Source organism: Gadus macrocephalus, chromosome 2 (genome assembly GCF_031168955.1).
Source record: "Gadus macrocephalus chromosome 2, ASM3116895v1".
Classification (NCBI taxonomy): Eukaryota; Metazoa; Chordata; class Actinopteri; order Gadiformes; family Gadidae; genus Gadus; species Gadus macrocephalus.
Genome location: NC_082383.1, coordinates 23757755 through 23780295, shown reverse-complemented (window position 1 = coordinate 23780295; position 22541 = coordinate 23757755). Strand labels below are relative to the sequence as shown.

General features: G+C 48.3%; 1 protein-coding gene and 1 long non-coding RNA gene across 5 annotated transcripts in view; one reads left to right on the top strand and one right to left on the bottom strand.

Moving 5' to 3' along the window:
- rbfox1 (RNA binding fox-1 homolog 1) overlaps nucleotides 1-22541 on the bottom strand; it is a gene marked incomplete at its 3' end in the record, with an annotated part of 62303 nt that overhangs the window by 22453 nt on the left and 17309 nt on the right. The window lies entirely within an intron of this gene.
- On the top strand, nucleotides 8840-11207 carry LOC132453107 (uncharacterized). 4 transcript variants are annotated; one of them, XR_009524586.1, is made up of 6 exons: nucleotides 8840-9075; nucleotides 9234-9309; nucleotides 9405-9483; nucleotides 9557-9668; nucleotides 10083-10226; nucleotides 10400-11207. It is a non-coding gene; the product is annotated as an uncharacterized LOC132453107 (long non-coding RNA). The 4 variants fall into 4 exon arrangements; XR_009524583.1 differs by having other exon boundaries at nucleotides 8841-9075; nucleotides 9230-9309; XR_009524584.1 differs by having other exon boundaries at nucleotides 8841-9075; nucleotides 9230-9309; nucleotides 10404-11206.

Here is a 22541-nt window from a genome sequence, read left to right as displayed (position 1 = left end):
GTACCCCCCCCCCACAGAACACGGTACCCCCCCCCCACAGAACACGGTACCCCCCCCCCACAGAACACGGTACCCCCCCCCCACACAGAACACGGTACCCCCCCACAGAACAAGGTACCCCCCCCCCCCACAGAACACGGTACCCCCCCCCACACAGAACACGGTACCCCCCCCACAGAACAAGGTACCCCCCCCCCCCACAGAACACGGTACCCCCCCCCCCACAGAACACGGTACCCCCCCCCCACAGAACACGGTACCCCCCCCCCACAGAACACGGTACCCCCCCCCCCACACAGAACACGGTACCCCCCCCCACAGAACACGGTACCCCCCCCCCCACAGAACACGGTACCCCCCCACCCAGAACACGGTACCCCCCCACAGAACACGGTACCCCCCCCACAGAACACGGAACCCCCCCCACAGAACACGGTACCCCCCCACAGAACACGGTACCCCCCCCACAGAACACGGTACCCCCCCCACAGAACACGGTACCCCCCCCACAGAACACGGTACCCCCCCCCCCACAGAACACGGTACCCCCCCCCCCACAGAACACGGTACCCCCCCCACAGAACACGGTACCCCCCCCCCACAGAACACGGTACCCCCCCCCACAGAACACGGTACCCCCCCCCCCACAGAACACGGTACCCCCCCCACAGAACACGGTACCCCCCCCCCACAGAACACGGTACCCCCCCCCCACAGAACACGGTACCCCCCCCCCCACAGAACACGGTACCCCCCCCCCCCCAGAACACGGTACCCCCCCACAGAACACGGTACCCCCCCCACAGAACACGGTACCCCCCCACCCAGAACACGGTACCCCCCCCACCCAGAACACGGTACCCCCCCCACAGAACACGGTACCCCCCCCACAGAACACGGTACCCCCCCCACCCAGAACACGGTACCCCCCCCCCCACAGAACACGGTACCCCCCCCCACAGAACACGGTACCCCCCCCACCCAGAACACGGTACCCCCCCCCCCCCCACAGAACACGGTACACCCCCCCACAGAACACGGTACCCCCCCCCACAGAACACGGTACCCCCCCCCCACAGAACACGGTACCCCCCCCACAGAACACGGTACCCCCCCCACAGAACACGGTACCCCCCCCCCCCACAGAACACGGTACCCCCCCACCCAGAACACGGTACCCCCCCCCCACAGAACACGGTACCCCCCCCACAGAACACGGTACCCCCCCCCCACAGAACACGGTACCCCCCCCCCACAGAACACGGTACCCCCCCCACAGAACACGGTACCCCCCCACCCAGAACACGGTACCCCCCCCCCCCACAGAACACGGTACCCCCCCCCCACAGAACACGGTACCCCCCCACAGAACACGGTACCCCCCCACCCAGAACACGGTACCCCCCCCCCCCACAGAACACGGTACCCCCCCCCCACAGAACACGGTACAGAACACGGTACGGGCTTTTTGCCGTGATAATATGTATTATATGATTATGATATTATTTAGATATAGAGCTCCAGGACTGTAACGCAAGTGTTGTACACTTCCTTGTTATTTGGATAACCGTTCTGCTTTTGGTGTTATGGCGCATAACCGTCGGACTCTCGTCTCTGGTATTTCTACTACGAGACTCGTAGTGGTGGTTATCTCAGCCAAGGTTGGGAATGAATTGGGGGGAAGGAACTTTGGCTTTGACTCCCTGAAGTACATGAACCACGACATGGAGGAGAAAGGGATTGTTGGCGGCGAATGTCTCCCGCTTGAGCCCCGCTGAGGGACCACCGCCGGAGGCGGAGGTGCCTAAGCGCTGCCCGGCAACGATCCCTTTCTCCTCCTTGTCGCGGTTCAGTCTACTTCACATTGATGTGGACGGAACGTCGGAGAACCCAACGCAGTCGTTTGAGATTCATAAAATCGGCTCACACAGCTTTTGGCCGTGATAATATATATATTATATGATATAGATATCTGTGTAGGTTATATGATAATATTTAGATATAGAGCTCCAGGCCTCCCGTGTGTTCTAGAATATTTACAGAACACGGCTGTGTTCTGTAACACAACCTCGCTCCTCCTCATTTGCATTATAGCTACAGACACCAAAACAGCGCATTTGGGGGAAGCTCAATGTGCGACTGGCTCGGAGTGGCTGTAACTCTGCACCACGGCTGAATTTCGGGAACGTCTTTGAATACTGTGTTAGTTGCCCACTAATACCTATATTAAAGAATACATAAAATAGCATGTCATGGGACCTTTAAAACATGCATAGCCCCCCACTCTGTAGGTCAACGGAGGCCGTCCTGCACCCCCTTCACAGAGACTCACGGCTCCAGTTTGGACTATCCTGAGTGCTGCGCTTTTGACGTTGGCCGGTATAGGCTACGTCAGAGTAGTTCCATCACCTAAATTGTCAATCGATTAGACACTTTGTGAGTCACTGGTCGGATATTTCAGAGTTTGCTTCTTTTTTAGTCCATGGTTTGCTTGCTTAACTGCCACCCTGTACATGTTTTTATCTCAGTAGTAATCTTTTTTTATTAATTTTATTCATTGGTGGTATCCATTTGATCAAATATTCTCTCAAAGCAGGGGAAACACGTGTATTTGCTGTCTCCTTATTTCATGGTGTCCTTGAGAAGGAGATGGGACATCTGACATAATCTGTCAGATGTCTATTAAATGACAGTTGACCAAGACGATTCTATATATGCTTCTTCTTGAATTGCTTCATGTTTTAGTCGGCAGATTGATTAGCTCACGTTGTTATGGCACTGAAAAAGCCCTCAGCTGATAATGCCAGCGGTTATTTTTAAACTGAAAATTACCAAAAAAACTTTTTTGCATCAGAACAACAAGATTTTTGGGCATCAGAAGTTTAATAAAAATGTATGGGTCCCTGAAGGTGAGACAACATAGTTTAGTGCTCCCGAAATAGTGGTCTGTTTCTCATAGTATTCGACTAGTACATGTTGTACTTGTTGATTTTTTTGCATCAGAAGTTTTATAAAAATGTATGTTGATACAATTGATAAAATTGTATGGGTCCATGACAGTGAGGCGACATCATTTAGTGCTCCCGAAATAGTGGTATGTTTTTCATATTATTAATCTAGTACATGTTGTACCAATGTGTTTCAGTAACATCTTCAGGAAAATATGGTCATTTTTGAGTGAAACTTACGCAAAGGAAATTTAATATACCTCAATTTTTTTATTCCAGCTCACATCCATTGATTATTCCTTCACAGACGGACCCAAGGTTTCATCCTGGATGGCAAATACTACCATCATCCACCAGCCGGCGACGGAGAGCGCCCGTTGAACCCCAATCAGCGAGACGGGAGACACCTGGCTGGACAGCCAGGAAGACACTTTAAAAGGAGCACGAGGACTGACATTTGGGAGGAACGGGAGCGAGGAAGAAGGAAGCGCTCGGGTCCGCGAGCGACTCGAGGCCCACGGAGGCCCTAGAGACCGTGAGTATAATCTGTCTAACATGTAGTGGTGCCGAGATGATGCCTCATGAAACGTCAAAGCCTCAAAGCCAGATGAACCACCAAAGTGGTTCGTGCTCGAAGCTTTAAATGAGTACGCTAGGGACATCTAGTGGTGAATGAAATTATGACAACCCAACCCAAAATGTGATTTTTGCTTCGTGTGCCGATACATTAAATCATTTGAGAATTGAAGTCATTTCAATGATACATGTGTGTGAGTGTGACATTCATAAAATGGCACAGAGCTCATGCTAGAAAATAAATCATTTGGCAAAAGTGTGTCTTAACAGACGCTTTTATCCAAAGCGACTTACTTCGGTAAATACACACATTGACACACCGACGGCAGAGTCAACCATGCAAGGCGACAGTCAGCTGTCAGGAGCAAAGTGACAGGGTCACAACAACACTGAGCTAGGAGGAGCTGGGGATTGAACTAGCAACCTACTGGTTACAAATCAACTGCTCTACCTCCTAAGCTAAGCCGACCCACACTGCATGATAACTTAGAAGGACTCATTAATTTAATAGCCATTAAAGTGTTCTGGACAGTGGTTATTGAAACCTTATTGGGAGCAACTAGATGAAAATGCTCCCAAACAGGGGAAAACCTTCTCTTTTTGGCAAACTCCATGATGAATAATGAACGTGATGTTTCGATTGATACTACAGAAAATGCAATGCTCAAACTACTACGATCACAGACTAGTGGTATATTGAATATACCACAAGGTTGTGATCGTATACGGGACATCTTTATAGTCGAAATCTCCCGCCAATACTGAACCCATATTTCGAAGCAGAAGCCCGAGGCGAAGCCTCGAACGTCACACCCTACGTCATTTCGCCAACGTGAATCCTACTCGAAGCGGAGCTTCGCTGGGGGAGGAGCCGAGATACTCGACACACGCCTCGATGCCTCGACGCAAAACGTAACATCACTACTAACATGTATGCAATAAATGTAGAGTGCGGCTTAAACCTTGCTTAACGTGTGATTCGTACCTGGAACCCGGCTCATTGGGGGAGGTGTGTGTGTGTGTGTGTGTGTGTGTGTGTGTGTGTGTGTGTGTGTGTGTGTGTGTGTGTGTGTGTGTGTGTGTGTGTGTGTGTGTGTGTGTGTGTGTGTGTGTGTGTGTGTGTGTGTGTGTGTGTGTGTGTGTCCTTCTCACGTGCACATAGTAAGGTGAATTGAATGAAGACTTTTCGTTTTGAAGTATGAATCTAAATCAGTCAAATCAGACTCATCCCTTTAATTAAAATGAGGGAGGTAATTTAAGATCAAACACATAGCTGAAATAGCCTCTCACTGTTACAAATGCGACCAGAGGGTGCCGAACCTGCGTTGAGTTTCACTAATTAGCCCACCTGCCGCAGCTCGCCTATCTGATTTAATGGAGATGGTAGATGTGGGACAGTGCCCAAGTTTGGGGACCATGAGTAAACTGTTCCTTCCTTCAAAGGTCTATCATGGATATTTAACTGCAGTTCTGTGAGTATCCCAACTTAACCATGAAGATGAACTGCAAACTGTAAGTCATAAGTTTCTCATTACTCTTGGGCACATTGATGTATTTTGGCTTCCTGGTGAGTTAGCCCGTTTCCTGATAGTTGATCTGAGTATTAAGGATGTTTTATTGGTTCATGGGTTACTTAGGTGTTTGGTTTATGTTGGTTTTAATGATTTGTTAAAATGGTTACAGGCTCCAAGTTATTGTTGTAAGCTGGAGTAATGGGTTGGGTTCTGACGTCTTCAGTCTTCTTTCCAGCTACTCTCCTGAGCTCTGCATCTTCATCACATGAGTGTTTCTCTACTGTTGAGGCTGTGGTCTGAGTGAGCAGAGGTGCATACTGGGATACAGAGCTGTCTGAAGTCTACAGGTCTGTAGACAAGCCCCCTCAGGGGAAACCGAGTGTTTGAGAAACCGTTGTGACGTCAGTTACATGGACTGGAATGTTCTTTAAAATGGACTCGGGGATTCAGAAGGAGAAACGCCAGGGGGAGATGAGGGGGCTCCTCATCTCAACAACTAAAACACAGCTTCAGTCTGACACAGAGAACCATGGAACACATTCAACAGTCCCCTCCAGGCATCGTGACTCCTCAGGAACAGTTTCATTTCCATGAAGGTCTTATTTGGGGCCATCCCCAGATGGATCCTGCTCCTCAAGAGCCACCCCCTCCACTGGGTGGTCTTCTGAACAGATGATCTCCTTCCTGCCCTCAGGCTGACTAAAGCTGCACCGTTTGCATCTGTGAAGGCCCCTCATTCAGGAAACCACTGGACTACAAAGACATGACTTCAGAGACGTTGAATCAACCTCGGACACATTTTGTAGACGCCAAGCATAATCCATCACCAATGTGGGACGCCACTGAAGAATGTCGTACATAAGTAAACGTCTCTGGAGACATTGGTTGTTCTGTGCTGGGTGCCCTGGCAGGAGAGCTGGAGGGGGGATGATGGAATGTTATTTGCTATGAGGTTTTTACCCTGCATGATTGTGTGTGTGTGTGTGTGTGTGGATTTTTGAGCATCTTTAGGGTTCTACTGTGTGTATGTGTGTCTCACACCTGGCATGGGGTTCTACGTGCCTGTCCTGGGTTCTATGTGTGTGTCCGGTTTGCTTTGACAGTGATGATGTTCATACGGGGGTCTGTGTGATTGGCTTGGGATATTGGAATGGTCAACTAAATCATACCTGCTGGACGGCCACACGTTTACTTAAGGGCCTCCAGTAGACATGAAGAGCCCAGAGCGACGCTGTGGAGCGATATCCAACACACTGGGCAGGAAGGAGAGTGTCCAACTCAAGTGTAAAAGGATGCAAGCAGCGTGTTCAGATCAGTGACTTCAAACTAGGACTACACCAATCAGGATCAACGGAGGATGGACCTAAAGGAATTCCACGAGGAGAGTCTGACGTTGGAAAGGGACCTAAATGGATATTCAAGATGACCTTCAGACCTGTAATGAGACGGCTCTTCCTACCTGGCTGGATTGATGGAGAGCCCTGTGGAAGAACCCACACATCTTCCTCTTGGCCTTGCTCCTCTGAGAATTCTGGTGCCATCTTGAAGGATATTCCAGCTCATGTAACTGATGTCATGACAGATTCTCAAACACTTGGTTTCTCCTGAGGGGCGTGTCCATGGAACTGAAGACTTCAGACAGCACTGTATCCCAGCATGCATCTCTGCTCACTCAGACCACACCCCCATGAATAGGATACAACACTCTAGTGATGTAGAGTTTTATAAGTAACGAGGGAGCAGACTAAGGTGATTAGAACGCAATGGAATGTGAAGTCTGTAAATCTTTAAGCCATGAAGATGGTTGGATAGTTCAGGAATTGGGCTTCTTTTTATTATGGGCAGTGTTGGCTGGCATGATTTGCTGTTGGTGATGAGGCGGTCAGGGTGATGTTGCAGGGCTATGGTCGGCTCTCTGTGAGCTCAACGTTTGGATTTGCTCTGTATGATTTGTACCCTGAATCTAGATAATTGTTAAATGTAGACACGGTTTTGTATTGAATGATTTTAGGTTTAAAGTTGTTGTGGGACGTACATGGTAGTTTGGTTCTTCGTATGGGTTTGAGTGATAACTTGTACACACTGGGTGCATAATAATGTAAAGGTACACTGAATAGTATTAATGACCAACAGCAACAAACAGATCTCCTCAAGGTAAGTCTGTTGGCTGTGTTTTAATGAAGACCATCGCTGGACTTCAGGATCTTCCTCCGTTCAGCTCAAGGTGAGGCGCTGGTTATGTTTTTTCTTTGGTTGGTTCCGGCCGGAATGTTTGGGTTCTGGTCGGACGGTTTGTGCTTCCCGCCGTGGAAGGTTCTGAGTGCGGTCACTTGATTTACTCCCAATGGTTAGCATAGAACGTTGTAGTCTTGACAACCATAAGAAACCACCTGGCAGTTAGTTGGACGGGAGTCCCCTGAGGGAATCTGGAGGAATGTTCTGGATTGTATTTGAGTAACCCCGAGCCGTTGCCAACGGAAACAATTTTTCAGTCGGTTTCCATTGGGAATTGTTGCCCCTATCTTAAACAACTAAAGTTTGATATTAAATACATACTGAGACGTACGTCGTACAATATGTTGATAATTTCCGATGGTTGCGCCGTACTTTTAACCACGACGACGTTGCGGGACTCTCACTGCGTACAAAACCGCGTTCTACTTGCGGGCCCATTTTTGACATCAGGGAAGGCTGAAAATCATTTCAAGGTGGAAGATAATTTGACATTTCTTCAACGGAACCCAGCACCTGAATATGGCTGAGTATATTTGATTTAATATCGATACTGCTTAGTGTTCTTTGTTACTTCAGCTTTTGTACGTTATCTGCTGTCATTAATTGCCAGAGAAGTTAAACCCTACCCAATGGAATGACGTTAAACGTTAAACGACTTTGGTGCAGAGTTTCCAACTGGATAATATCAAAGCTAAAATAATGGCCGTCATTCCCACATGTTACAGTAGAAGATACTCTAGAACTGTACAAGGTTAAAAAGGTAACATGTAGTTTGTCTCAAGGTGTCTGCCTCCTCACCCAGAGCCAGACCTCCACCTCCTCACCCAGAGCCAGACCTCCACCTCCTCACCCAGTGCCAGACCTCCACCTCCTCACCCAGTGCCAGACCTCCACCTCCTCACCCAGTGCCAGACCTCCACCTCCTCAGCCAGAGCCAGACCTCCACCTCCTCAGCCAGAGCCAGACCTCCACCTCCTCAGCCAGAGCCAGACCTCCACCTCCTCAGCCAGAGCCAGACCTCCAGCTCCGGTCAGAAGTCCTCCAGAACAGGCCAGTGCTCTGTGTGAGTAGAGTCTTCTCAGGTCAGTTTCAATGCATGGCCTGAACCACTTCTTTAAACTTGTGGACTGCTCTGTCTTCATTCCAAAAAACAGGATGCTCATGTCTGGTCTCATGTTTTCTTGCCTTGAGTTATAAAATAATAGTTCAATTAATTGTGTAACTCGGTTTTGGATGAGTCAAATAAGTTTATTGCTGGGCAAATGCTGATATAATCCTGCTGCTGTAGCTGAAAGGCGAGGCTGAGAGGCTGGGGACCGGAGGCTTGTGGTGCCAGGGTAGACCGGAGACTGAGGCTGGAGACAGGGGCCTGCAGCACCGGACCAGAGGGTAACCATCACCAAGCTCATCTGAAACACTAAAATCCACGGTCGTTTAGGTCTGGTTTTGATCATCTTATGACTTAAAATCTGTGCCAAGCTGAGTTAATTCATACGGGGGTTATGCAAGAGACATGAGCCATTAATGTTACTAGTGCTGCTACGACCGTAGTGGATGAATTGCTGAACGCGACAATCTGCAGACGTTGTCGAATTGAAGTGTTTAAATTTGTCTTCCATTTTACAAGTGAACCTCCGATGCAGGAAGTGGGGTGTGTTGCGTCCCCAGGTGATTTACTGCTGAGACCAACTGTGTTTGTAACCAGACAAGGAACCCATGGCTGATGGAGGAGTTGTACTGAAGGCCCTGCCTGGTGGAGGAGCTGGTGGAGGCCCTGCCTGGTGAAGGACGTCTGTCGTGGGGTAGATAGAGCTTGACTCTGAAGTGATCATCACACTCACTGCCCCTTCTCGTAGAATACTGCTACCACAAACTACCGGCGTTTGTACCATATATACCAGACGACTACATCTATTTTGCCACATGTTGAAGCAAAACTTCCGCTGTTTGTTCCAGACAGGACTCTGTCTGAGGAGAGCTGCTGGAGGAGCTGAGACGCTGGAGGACGACTAGGAATCGACCAACAAGGATTACTCGTAAGTTTGTGTTTACTTACATGGTTGACTTAAAGGGCAAAATACAGCTGTTACTTTGACATGCGTTAACAACTACCGCTGTGTTTTCTTACTAGAACGTGTTTCTGGAGCGGAGGCGAGCTGGTAGGGGAGCCGTGAATCTGGAGGATGACCATCACTCTATCAACAAGGATTGTAAGTTTGTATTAACCAAACAAACTGGAAATAAAGGGCTTAAAAATAAGACAAACTACATGTTTGTTACCAGAATTTAGGGCCAGACTCGCGCTGTTTGTTCCAGACCAGGACTCGGGCTGAGGAGAGCTGATGGAGGATCCAAGACTCTGGAGGACGACATCACTCTACCAACCAGGATCCTCGTAAGTTTGCATAAAATAAACAGAGTGGACTTGTAACGCAGGATTAGTTTGTCCAGTACAAGTTACGGCATACTATTGTGGTTGTTAACCAGACAAACTACAGCAGCTACTTTGTTACGCGCCATTAGAGCCCAATTACTCCTGTGTTTGTGACCTTACATTAGAGCCCAAATACTCCTCTTTGTTACCTGATATTAGGGACAAACTACTACTGTGTTTTTTACCTTACATTAGAGACAAACTACTCCTGTGTTTGTTACCCTACATTAGAGCCAAACTACTCCTGTGTTTGTTACCTTACATTAGAGACAAACTACTACTGTGTTTGTTACCTTACATTAGAGCCAAACTACTCCTGTGTTTGTTACCTTACGTTAGAGACAAACTACTACTATGTTTGTTACCTTAAATTAGAGACAAATTACGTTTGTAACCAGACCAGGAATCGGGAGGACTGATGGAGAAGCCGTACATCTGGAAGGCAAATCCAGAGGACAACCAGGACTCTACCATCAAGGTTTCCTTATAAGTTTGCATTATCTGGACATGGTGGACTGGGTTGGGGGTTCAACTCTCAACCAATGTTGCCGGGTTCAAGTCCTCAGAATACAGTGATGCGTCCTTGAGCAAGGCACCCTAAAGCCTACCTGCTCCTTAATGACTTGTCTTTGGTTCAGATAATGTTGCATCTTTTGAATATTGAACCTAATCAATGTCCTTGTTTGGTCCAGGCAGACACACCTGAGCTGAACCTCACCTGATCTTGTTTGGTCGGGGGTAGACACACCTGAGCTAAACCCGCCCTTATCCTGACATCCTGCTGGTCCCGTCTCCTCAGTTCATCTGCGCCTCATCCTCCAGAAGACCTGCTGAGCTCAGCAGTCTGAGGCTGATGGATCAATGACCTCCAGTGGGAGTGATCTTCTTGTCCCCACATGTAACCGTGTGTTTCCACACGCCTTTCCCTCATGTTTGTCACTAACCTCACTACTTCACTACTCTCTACTGCTTCCTCTTTTCTTCCTTCTCTGTGGTTCGAACCTTTACACGGAAGGCGCGTCTTCCTGCCCTCAGAGGGTTCAGCGTTAGGGTTGAGAGTCAGGGTTTAGAGTCAGGGACAGAGCTGGTCAGGGAGGACTGCTTTTACACAAACCTCTTCACTTCCTTTCGAAATGGTGGTGACATTTTGAAAAGATTCATTTGGGAAAATGTTTTCCTCTGCTTTCCTTTACAAAATTGTATTAAATTTCTGTCAAGTGTTTTTGTTTAGATATTAAAATCCCACATTGACTTCTACATGTTTGGTGCGGTTCATTTAATTGTCCTTTAACTTGGTTAATGTCAAGCTAAACTCCTGCAATACATTTAATATACATGATTGTTATTCAGCAATGTTCACATTATCCATTTTGTAAAAATATGAAACCTCCATATTACTACTAAATTCAAGCCTATTCATGTATTTAACAACGTACATCCCCCTGCCTCGATTAAGCCCTGAACGCAGACCCTGAACCCAGACATCCTAATCACAGACCCTGTGTTTAATTAGCCCCGGATATAATTTCTGGGTAGAAATATTTATTAATTATTTATAAGTACAGCGAAGTGGCTGTGTTCCGTACTGCATCCCCACTGGAACCGCTAGGCCTACGGACACGTCAATAATAATAATTGATCCGTTTTTTATAGCGCTTTTCTAAATACTCAGACGCTTTACAAATAAGAAAGGAATTTACAGACACTCAAACAAAAGGGGAAAAAATAACAACACAACAATAGGCACCACTAAGAGGGTGGAAGCATCGTTGGTAACGAACGCCATGAAAACGCTCGCAGCTAACGAGGGACTCCAGGGGCCTGTACTACGAAGCTCGATTAGAGGGTTAGCGAGGTATGTTGAGCTGAAAGCCTGGGTTAGCTGTACCACGAAAGTCAATCTCTTTAAGCGTCGCTGTATCACCATGGTGACTTGCGCTCGCAACCAGCTTTTCAGCTTAGTCTACCCGGAGATCGGCTACTTATATCGGCGTGCGCAGCTTCCTAGACTCCGATAATGGCGTCACCATTTGTGGGTGTTCCCGTGGACCTCGGCGCACTTATCGTACAGGCGTCTCTCTGGAGACGGAGGGTTTTTCGGGACAGAACCGATCCCTTGGCATTGTCTGACGATATTCTTTATGAGAGACACAGATCAATGCTACACAAAGAAGCCGTGCACTTACTAGCCGCGTTTACATGGACACATCTGATCCGCATAGATTTCTATGCAGAATAGAAAATGATCATATATACGCCTCATTCGGAATACAATTATCTGTTCGGCATAGAATTCTATGCCGAATAGAAGAGGTGGTGTAGTCCGTTTTAATCGACATGTATACACTTATTCCGAACAGATTGGGGTTTAACTTAGAGCAGCTGCAGTAGTTCGCAATTGGTCCACTGAGCTCCATTGGTACTTTTATGCACACCGAACTTGACCGCTGTCAAGGAAAGTGGATTTATTGCCTGATTCACATCCGGTAAGCGTGTCCGGTTGCTAAGCGACGGGACATGGGTGTTTATTAATGATGTGTTTGCGTATCGTAGTGTCCGCGCGCGTCCGAGATAACTGTAAATGAGTAGGCTACTACTAGAATTTTTGCAGGCTGAACGTTAAAATACTTCTTAACTTAGAGAGACCACCTCTCCCACCAGTCTTGGTGGGAGAGGTGGGGGTAAATATAAAGATGGGACGTAGCTGTGCTGTCCTCCTTCTTAATTGAAGGAGCAGGCAGAGAAAAGCTCTCTCCTGCTGTGCGTTCATTAAGTCCATTATGTCGCCGCCGGTCCAGAGATGTGTCAGGTGTGCGCGAGAGACATAACAGACACTTTTGTTACTGCCATAGGGATCACATTTTAGGAACAGATCTATTGCGGATCAGATGTGCCAAGTAAACGCGGCTAGTGTTGCGCAGTGTGTCTGTGTTTCAAGTTTGAAGGTGGCCCCGCACGTTCAACGAACATTAACCTATAGTCAAGTGCCGTGTTGTCCATTATCCCTTATATAACCGCTATGTCAGTGACACAATTAGGCCTAGGCATTTTTTATCCTACAAATTCATATTATAGCTGTGAGAATTGTTAAGAAAAATCACCTCCATAGTCGGAAAACCAAATCAGAGGCTAGATTCACCTGAAATTATTCAAATGGATGCTTAAAACTTACCACATTGAATAATATATTTATTTTTGACTTGGCCCCATGTTCGTAGGAGCAAACATGGGGCCCCACATATATGGGGGTAAAGGGATGATGATACATAATATTTTTTAGACAATATGCAGAATCTTTTCACTTACGCATTAACACGGTCGGCTATTTTTTGCCAGCACGCCACCCTAGCCATATTATGGGTAACCGTGTTCCCCTTGGCTGTGATTTGAACTTTGAATTCCTCGTAGGAGTTCATAATAATACATTGCTCGCCTTGGATGAAATACACCGCTCTCGCACAATTTATTTTGCATAAGGGTGAGTCAAATGACGCGAGAAACGCCCCTTTTATGTGCACGCGCATTGAACCTAAAGCGGAAAACCTGGTTCAACTAATTGAATCTAAAGTGAGCGTTGTGGTACCATTTAACTCTGATTGCGAGTTGCGGCTCTGTCGAGCCAGGTTTTCCCAAGATAGCCTGGATATGTTCAGCGAGGTTCGTGGTATACCCCCCAGGGGTACTCGTAGGATGCTAAGAGCATCGTAAGTCTACTATAGCCTCAGTGGCGTATTGGATGCGTTTTATTAAAACACATCAAATACCACGGAATGCCCAGCTGGCGCAATTTCGCAACCAAAAACAGTTGTTACTATCGATATATTACTCATAGACTACTATTAGATTGAAACAGCAAAATACATGCACAGCCGAAATGTACCGATCAAACGCCACGTCACAAGGCATATAATAAAATCTATTGATTCCATTGCTCTTTTGTGGGAGGTCGCTTTCGAGCTTCACTTGCTGTCTCTCTATGATTTGAATTATACCAGCGTGGTTAAAATGTCTTCATATTGATCAATGGCAGAAGACATAGGCTACTGTAGACATGAATCATGCTGAGACCAGCAGGTGTCGGAGAATTTCTGCAGGCGTTTTTTGTTGCGATTGTTTGCATTAAGCACTGTGGGCTCTTCGGTGAGGCTGTGATGAAGTTCACTATTTATTGGACCGTGTCTAGACAGTAGCGAACATCCCTGACCATAGTTAATCGCGTTTGTAGTCTACACTCGGCTGCGACCGAAACCGGCTTGGCTGTTTAAAAAGACCTAGGCTATAGCCTACATCAGTGAAACCGGAATCAGATAAAGTCGGCTCTCTTTACTGCGCAAAGCATGTTTCAAAAATAACCACATTATGATAAATATAGTTGTCACACAAGCTATTTTTGATTTTTGTATTATGGAATTATTTCATGCAGTGAAAAAATGTACGCACAGGGCATTCAGGATTAGGACTGATATCGGCCTAGGCCTAATCAATTATTATCAATAATATCTTTAACATTCATATTATTTAGGGATGGGAATTGATAAGAATTTCACGATTCCGATTCCGATTCTGCTTATCGATCCGATTCCTTATCGATTCTCTTATCGATTCTCATTGGGTGAGAAAATAAGTATAAATGTGTTTGTTTGCATTACATCTCTTTAATATCTGATCAGAAGTGCTTCTAGTATTAGGAAATTTTACATTTTCAAATCAATTGGTCTAGACGAAAAAATATATGTTTCGCTTTTTAAGCCCAAATGCCATCATTATGTGCCATACAACTAAAAACACAGACTGAAAACAGCCAAGTAAGAGCTTGTGCCTTTTGGATTCTAACAGTGCTCATTTGCATTCAACTTGTAACAAAATTAAACTGACATAAACAAAAGGAAGCATTGATTAGACAGAGATTTATTAGATGGGCCTACCTAATAAACCGTTGGAACACACAAGACCGGAAACCATAGCAATGCCGGTAAACAAACCCAGAGAAGCCCAATCCCTATGAGAGCTCCCCACGCTACGGCCATCCTGCACTGCACTGAGTTTGACGGCTGAACGCTGATTGGCTGTTACGTTACACATGTCACTCAGTTATCACGCTGTTGAACGCTGATTGGCTGTCATCACGACAAAAACTTGTCGCCGGTTTTCTCCCGCGAAAAACTCGCCCTTATACGCGTCTCTATGTTCACTTTGTATGGGATCTTGTCGCCCCGTCGCGTTTGGTGTGAACGCACAATGCGATTCTTCCTCGGCGGCGACATGTTTGCTGCGTTCTGAACCAAATCAAAGCAGCGTGTGTGTGACGTCACGACGCATTTGCCGCGACCGGAACCGATAAGCGGAATCGTTAAGCAGGCTTGCTAACGATTCCAAGGAATCGTTAAGCAGGCTTGCTAACGATTCCAAGGAATCGGTTGACTCGGAACCGGTTCTGAACAAGAACCGGTTCTCGATTCCCATCCCTAATATTATTGCAGTCTATTCTTTTCGTAGGCTACTCTGCTGTTGGCCTTGATGGGGAGATAGTTTAACGTTTTTCAACCCCATTCTCCTGTGACATATCTGCGTCCCCCCCTCCTACAGAGCCCATTTCAGCAACACTCACGAACGTTGTGAGTGCAGTGAACCCGCGTTCAGGGTTAAGAGGATTTTCGGGAAGCGCTCCAAAGAAATTTACGATGGATCGCAAGTTCCATTGTGTGAATGATCATACAAGCGTGGATCCATCGTTATCGGGAAACGGGGCCCTGAAGCGATAGGTTTTAAGTTGACTTTTGGATGAACAGAGTGTATCAGAGTTTCGGATGGCCGGAGGGAGGGAGTTCCAGAGGGTAGGGGCGGCGATGGCGAAGGCTCTGTTCCTGGGTGTGGTACTTGGTCTTGGTGATGGGGGTGGGAAGGGTGGAATCAGCGGAGCGTAGGCGGCGAGTTGGGGTAGTGGCGATGGAGATCTGTTATGTACGCGGGTGCAAGGTTGTTTAGCGCTCGGCAGGTGGTGTGGAGGATCTTGGAATTGATGTGTTGTTTTATTGGAAGCCAATGAAGTTGACGGAGGATGGGAGCAATGTGTTCTCTGGAGGGGGAGTTGGTAAGCAGTCGGGCAGCAGAGTTTTGTACATAATGCAATTTTTGAAGAATAGTGGAGGGGAGGCCATACAGAATGCTATTGCAATAGTCGAGTCTGCAAGTGATGAAGGCGTGGATTGGTGTTTCGGCAGCGGAGGATGAAAGAGTGGGTCAAAGGCGTGCAATGTTGCAGAGGTGGAAGAAGGATGTTTTTCTGAAGTTGTTTATGTGTGATTGAAGGAGAGCGTGGGGTCCATGATGATGCCAAGGTTTCTGACAAGGGGGGAGGGAGTGACAGAGTGACCATCGATGCAAAGTGAGAAGTTCTGGGAGGTGGGGATGATCGTTTTTGGGCCGAAGATGATCATTTCAGTTTTATTGTCGTTGAGATTAAGGAAGTTGTGGTCCATCCAGTTGTGATGTCAGTGAGACAGTTGGTGAGATTGGATAGGATGTCAGGAGTCATGGCTGTGGTGGCGATGTACAGTTGGGTATCGTCTGCGTAACAGTGTAATTGAAGACCATGGCGGCGGATGATGTGACCTAGTGGGAGCATATAGAGGATGAAGAGGATTGGGCCAAGCACTGAGCCTTGGGGGACTCCGTGTGAGACAGGGATGGTGTGGAATTTGCGGTTGTTGATGGAGAAGTATTGGAATCTTTCAGACAAGTAGGAGGTGAACCAGGAGAGGGCGGAGTCAGTGATGCCAATGGATTGCAGACGGCTGAGGAGGATGGAGAGGAGGTATTGCTTGAGTTGTGTTGCAACGGCTCTTTCCAGTAGTTTTGAGAAGAATGTGAGGTTGGAGATGGGTCTGAAGTTGTTGGGGTCGTTGGGGTCAAGGCCGGGTTTTTTAAGGAGGGGGGTGATGGTTCCAAGCTTAAGAGGTGGGGGAACGGTGCCAGAGTTTAGGGAGGAGTTGATGGTGTCTGTGATGAGTGGGGTGAGAGAGGTAAAACAGGCTTTGACAAGTACAGAGGGCATGGGGTCCAGAGGGGAGGTGGAAGATTTCATGGTGGAGAGTATTTTTGAGAGGTCTTCTGTGGTTATAGGTGAGAAGATGGAAAGCCGGTGGTCAGGGGTCGAAGGAAGTGGAGGTTCTGAGTCAAGGCTTGTGGCAGAGGAGGTGGCAAGCTGGTTGTGGATGATTTCTATCTTGGAGTGGAAAAATTATAGGAAGTTATTGCATTTCTCCGGGGTGAATGAGGATGAGATGTTATCCTGGTGTTAGAGGAGTTTATTTATGGTGGAAAAAAGAGTGAGTGGATTGGAGGATCCAGAATGAATGATGCCAGAATAGTAGACCGAACAGGCTTTGTTGAGTGCTGATTTGTAGAGGTGCATGTGCTCTATGTAGGCGAGGGCGTGTACTGTGAGACCGGTTTTCTTGTGTAGTCGTTCTAGTTCTCTAAGTTGTTTTTTGAGTTTGTGAAGTTCCGGGGTGAACCAGGGGGCTGAGTGAGTGAAAGTGACAGTTTAAGTTTTCAGGGGGGCCAGTTTGATGAAGGAGGTAGACAGTGTGTTGTTGTAGATGTTGACGAGTGTTTGATGTGAACCTGGAGAGAGAAACTGGACAGATGGATTTAAGTTTAATGTCAATAACAAGTGTGATGGCAGGCGGTCAGAGATGGAGAGGTCGGTGCTGGAGACATTGTGGAAGTGGAGGCCAGTGGAGCAAACCAGGTCTAGGATGTGCCCATGGTTGTGGGTGGGAAAGTTGATGTGTTGGGTGAAGCTAAAGCAGTTGAGTAGGTCCAGGAAGTCCATAGCATTTTTACATTCCGGGGAATCAATGTGGAGGTTGAAATCACCGAGGAGTAAAACAGATGGCGAGATTGAAGATAGTGTAGTGAGGAATTCTGAGAGATCTGGTAGAAATGATTGGTTGGGTTTGGGGGGGCGGTAGATGATTGAAATGATGAGAGGTTTGGGGCCGGGTAGTTTGAAAGCCAGGTGTTCAAATGATGGGGCAGCAGGGATGGAGAGTGGGTGGGGATGGAGGTCTTGATGGTAAACAGCAGCAATACCCCCTCCTCTGCCCTCAGAGCGTGGGTTGTCCAGGTAAGAATATCCAACAGGGGTAGTTTGGTTGAGTGCAAAGTAGTCAGGGGTTTTTGCCTAGTTTCATTTAGACAGAGGAGGTCAAGTTGCTTGTCAGTGATAAATTGAAAGAATTAGGCTTTTATTGTTGAGGGATCTTGTGTTGAAGGCGAGTTTTAGGTACTTTTATTTTGAAATTGATTGAGCGGATTGAGCGGAGCCTGAAAGGTTTCATGCTGGAGTAAGTGCGGGAGCCGGTGTGTGAACTACGATCAGACCACAGCGATGGAATACTGCTTATGGAAGTGGAACTGTACATACATTTACGGCGGGAGCCTCGGTGAATGTAATGGGGACGGAGAAGAACTCGAGAATTCTTAAGTGTGGTGATGAGTTCAGTGGAAGGAGGCATTTGGGGTAAAAGCTGGCGGAGCTGCATGGTTGAGTAGCGAAATGCCATGGCCGAGGCTGTGAAGAAGCAAACGCTGCTGGAGGTGTATGGTGGCTGTAACAGACGAAGAGGCAGACAGTTGAACAGGCTCATCAACCACAGCATGGTAGATGGAGAGACTAGCCCGCTTGGGTATCGGTCCCAGCCAGCCAGGGGCTAACGGCACAGAGACAGGTGAAAACCTGCCTGGATCTCTACCCTCAACTGAGCGGCAATGAAAGACGTCCGCCAGATGGGAGCTGGGTTGGCTCGAAAGGAAGGCAGCGGTCCGACCAGAGCGAGGGCCAACGCAACCGTTCCTGTACAGGTGGAAGCCCGCCCGGGTTTACCTTCGACCAGGTAAACCCGGCGATGGATCCTGTAGCCGAAGTCCAATTGTAGAGACGGCTGGTCAAAAAGTAGGTAGCTTGTTAAAAATAGGAAAACAGCACCAAAGAACTTAAAAAATAATGTTCAGAGCGAGACGCGGCAGCCAAAGGCGCCAGCGTTTGGTGAGCAGCGGTGGCCAAAACCCGGTGAGCAGCAGCGGTCAAAACGCACCAGGGTCCACCAACTGTCAAGCAACTGTTCGACTCCACACATAACACACGTACAAAAGAAAAGTGGCGCACCTACAATAGGGAAAAGTGAACTGGTAAACTTAGCTAAACTACTATAGACAAAAAATTAACAATGTTCAATGCATTCGTGAAAAATATAAAAAATACTGAATAAAAACAAGCCAGACAGAGCGTCCCCGGGACTAAGCAGACCACGTTATCACCGTCCGGCTGGTTCAAGACGTGCATCATTATAATAGGCCTATATGAATGGTAAAAAATATTATGATTAGACTGATTCATACAATATTATTCACAAGTTATAATCAACCCCTACACATCAATATTATAACCCATTAAATACGGTACTTGTGATTAGAAAATAGATGAGGCATCGATGCAGACTTTAATTTCTTCTTTGCCACTTTGCCGCAATTGATACCATAGATAGACTGTGTAATATTACAATACCCTGTGAATTGCATAGGGGTTGCATAGGGGTCATGCAGCTCATGAATATTCATGAGCAAATGCAAACTGATTGGCTGTAGAAGTGTCCTGAGACACGGCTGTGAACCAGCAACTTTCAAAAATAGAAGAGGCAAGTATTGTAAACGAAGTGCCGGTTTGGGGACGGTTCCGTGCCGTGCTGTTGGGGACGGTTCCGTGCCGTGCCGTTGGGGACGGTTCCGTGCCGTGCCGGTGCCGTATCCAGTGGAATAGCCTAAATTTACTTTAATGGTTCCTATTATTTTCGGCGACCGGTTCGCTTCCGTGCCGGTTCTGGTGGAAATTGGCCTTCACTCTCACACAGACACACACACACACAGCCTCACTCTCTCAGAAACACACACACACACACACACACACACACCCTCAGAAGTCTCCATCAGGCCCTCCGAGGACACTGAAACTCCTCTTCTCACCACGTTTCCAAGGCAACATTATTATGAGCTTCCAGACGCTACGCTCCAGAGCATCCCGACGTTTAGAGAATGATCCACAAGCAAGATCACATTGTGTGTGTGTGTGTGTGTGTGTGTGTGCGTGTGCGTGTGCGTGTGTGTGTGTGTGTGAGTGAGGGAGGGGCTATGTGTTGGCGTAACAGATACAGAGAGAATGAAAATAGATTAGTGTTCCCAGCACAACTCTGCCAATGCAGGAATTTAAAGCAGGTTAAGGTTGGAGCTGTTTCCCATCGCTGTGGTACCAGGTACAACACGCAAACACAAACGTGATCCTTATTATTCTCTGAAAACATGTTCTATTACATTAAATCTACCATGAACTTATAATGCACATCCACACAAAATAATGATGCTAAAAGACACCGCATGGACACCGGGCCTGTTAAACATCTCCAGGCAACGTCTCACTCATAAGTGGAAATAGTGGGATTCTGGTTCCCCGGTCAGGGTTCACCCCCCAGTCACCCACCAGTCAGCCACCAGTCAGCCACCAGTCAGCCACCAGTCACCCCCCTGTCACCCCCCTGTCACCCCCCAGTCACCCCCCAGTCACCCCCCAGTCACCCCCCAGTCAGCCAACAGTCAGCCAACAGTCAGCCAACAGTCAGCCACCATCGATGATACTGCACCTGGGACCTAAAGCGAAGACCTGGCTGGCAGAAATGCTGAACTCATGCATGGCACAGAAAACCATCCCACCTGTATGGAGAAAGGCCAAGACTGTCCCTAACCCTAACCCTAACCCTGTATGGAGAAAGGCCAAGACTGTCGCAATTCCCAAACCTGTAAAGGACCGGTCTTCCCCAAAGAGCTACAGACCCCTTTCCCTCCTCTGCATCACCTACGAGCTCTATGAGAGGCTACTGCTCCAACGCCTTATGCCACTTATAGACACCAAGCTTACTCGAGATCCGCCCTGCCCGCTCCTGTGCTGGGCAGCTACTGAATCTCCCCCAACACATTGAGGACCGGAGCAGCTTCCATAGACCTCACCCAACACATTGAGGACCGGAGCAGCTTTCATAGACCTCACCCAACACATTGAGGACCGGAGCAGCTTCCATAGACCTCACCCAACACATTGAGGACCGGAGCAGCTTCCATAGACCTCACCCAACACATTGAGGACCGGAGCAGCTTCCATAGACCTCCCCCAACACATTGAGGACCGGAGCAGCTTCCATAGACCTCACCCAACACATTGAGGACCGGAGCAGCTTTCATAGACCTCACCCAACACATTGAGGACCGGAGCAGCTTCCATAGACCTCCCCCAACACATTGAGGACCGGAGCAGCTTCCATAGACCTCACCCAACACATTGAGGACCGGAGCAGCTTTCATAGACCTCACCCAACACATTGAGGACCGGAGCAGCTTCCATAGACCTCACCCAACACATTGAGGACCAGAGCAGCTTTCATAGACCTCACCCAACACATTGAGGACCGGAGCAGCTTCCATAGACCTCACCCAACACATTGAGGACCAGAGCAGCTTTCATAGACCTCACCCAACACATTGAGGACCGGAGCAGCTTCCATAGACCTCACCCAACACATTGAGGACCAGAGCAGCTTTCATAGACCTCACCCAACACATTGAGGACCGGAGCAGCTTCCATAGACCTCACCCAACATATTGAGGACCAGAGCAGCTTTCATAGACCTCACCCAACACATTGAGGACCAGAGCAGCTTCCATAGAACTCACCCAACACATTGAGGACCAGAGCAGCTTTCATGGACCTCACCCAACACATTGAGGACCGGAGCAGCTTCCATAGACCTCACCCAATACATTGAGGACCGGAGCAGCTTCCATAGACCTCACCCAACACATTAAGGACCGGAGCAGCTTCCATAGACCTCACCCAACACATTGAGGACCAGAGCAGCTTCCATAGACCTCACCCAACACATTGAGGACCAGAGCAGCTTCCATAGACCTCACCCAACACATTGAGGACCAGAGCAGCTTTCATAGACCTCACCGCTGCCTGGAGGTGCTGACACACAGCACCTCCAGCCCCGCTGAAGTCCAGAGCCAGCTTCCTGCATGCAGTCCCACCTCTCCAGACAGCCAATGAAACGGCAAGGACCAATGTCTGGAAAGATGAATGGAACCAGCTCTACGTTCGAGCCCATGACTGGATGGAGAGGGATCACCCCTACGGAATGCCTCGCCAGCGGGCACAACCCCCCATGGCTAACCTGGAAGACTCTCAACAGACTACGAGTGGAGCAGGGGAGGTGCAAAGCACTAATGAAAGCAAGGAGCTACCAGCCAGAAGACACATGCAGCTGTGGAGCAGCACAGACAATGTCCCACCTACTGGAGTGTGACCATCCCCCTCAGTGACCCCAGGACCTGGCTGAACCCAGCCCATCAGCTGTGACCTGTGACCCCAGGACCTGGCTGAACCCAGCCCATCAGCTGTGACCTGTGACCCCAGGACCTGGCTGAACCCAGCCCATCAGCTGTGACCTGTGACCCCAGGACCTGGCTGAACCCAGCCCATCAGCTGTGACCTGTGACCCCAGGACCTGGCTGAACCCACCCCATCAGCTGTGACCTGTGACCCCAGGACCTGGCTGAACCCAGCCCATCAGCTGTGACCTGTGACCCCAGGACCTGGCTGAACCCAGCCCATCAGCTGTGACCTGTGACCCCAGGACCTGGCTGAACCCACCCCATCAGCTGTGACCTGTGACCCCAGGACCTGGCTGAACCCAGCCCATCAGCTGTGACCTGTGACCCCAGGAC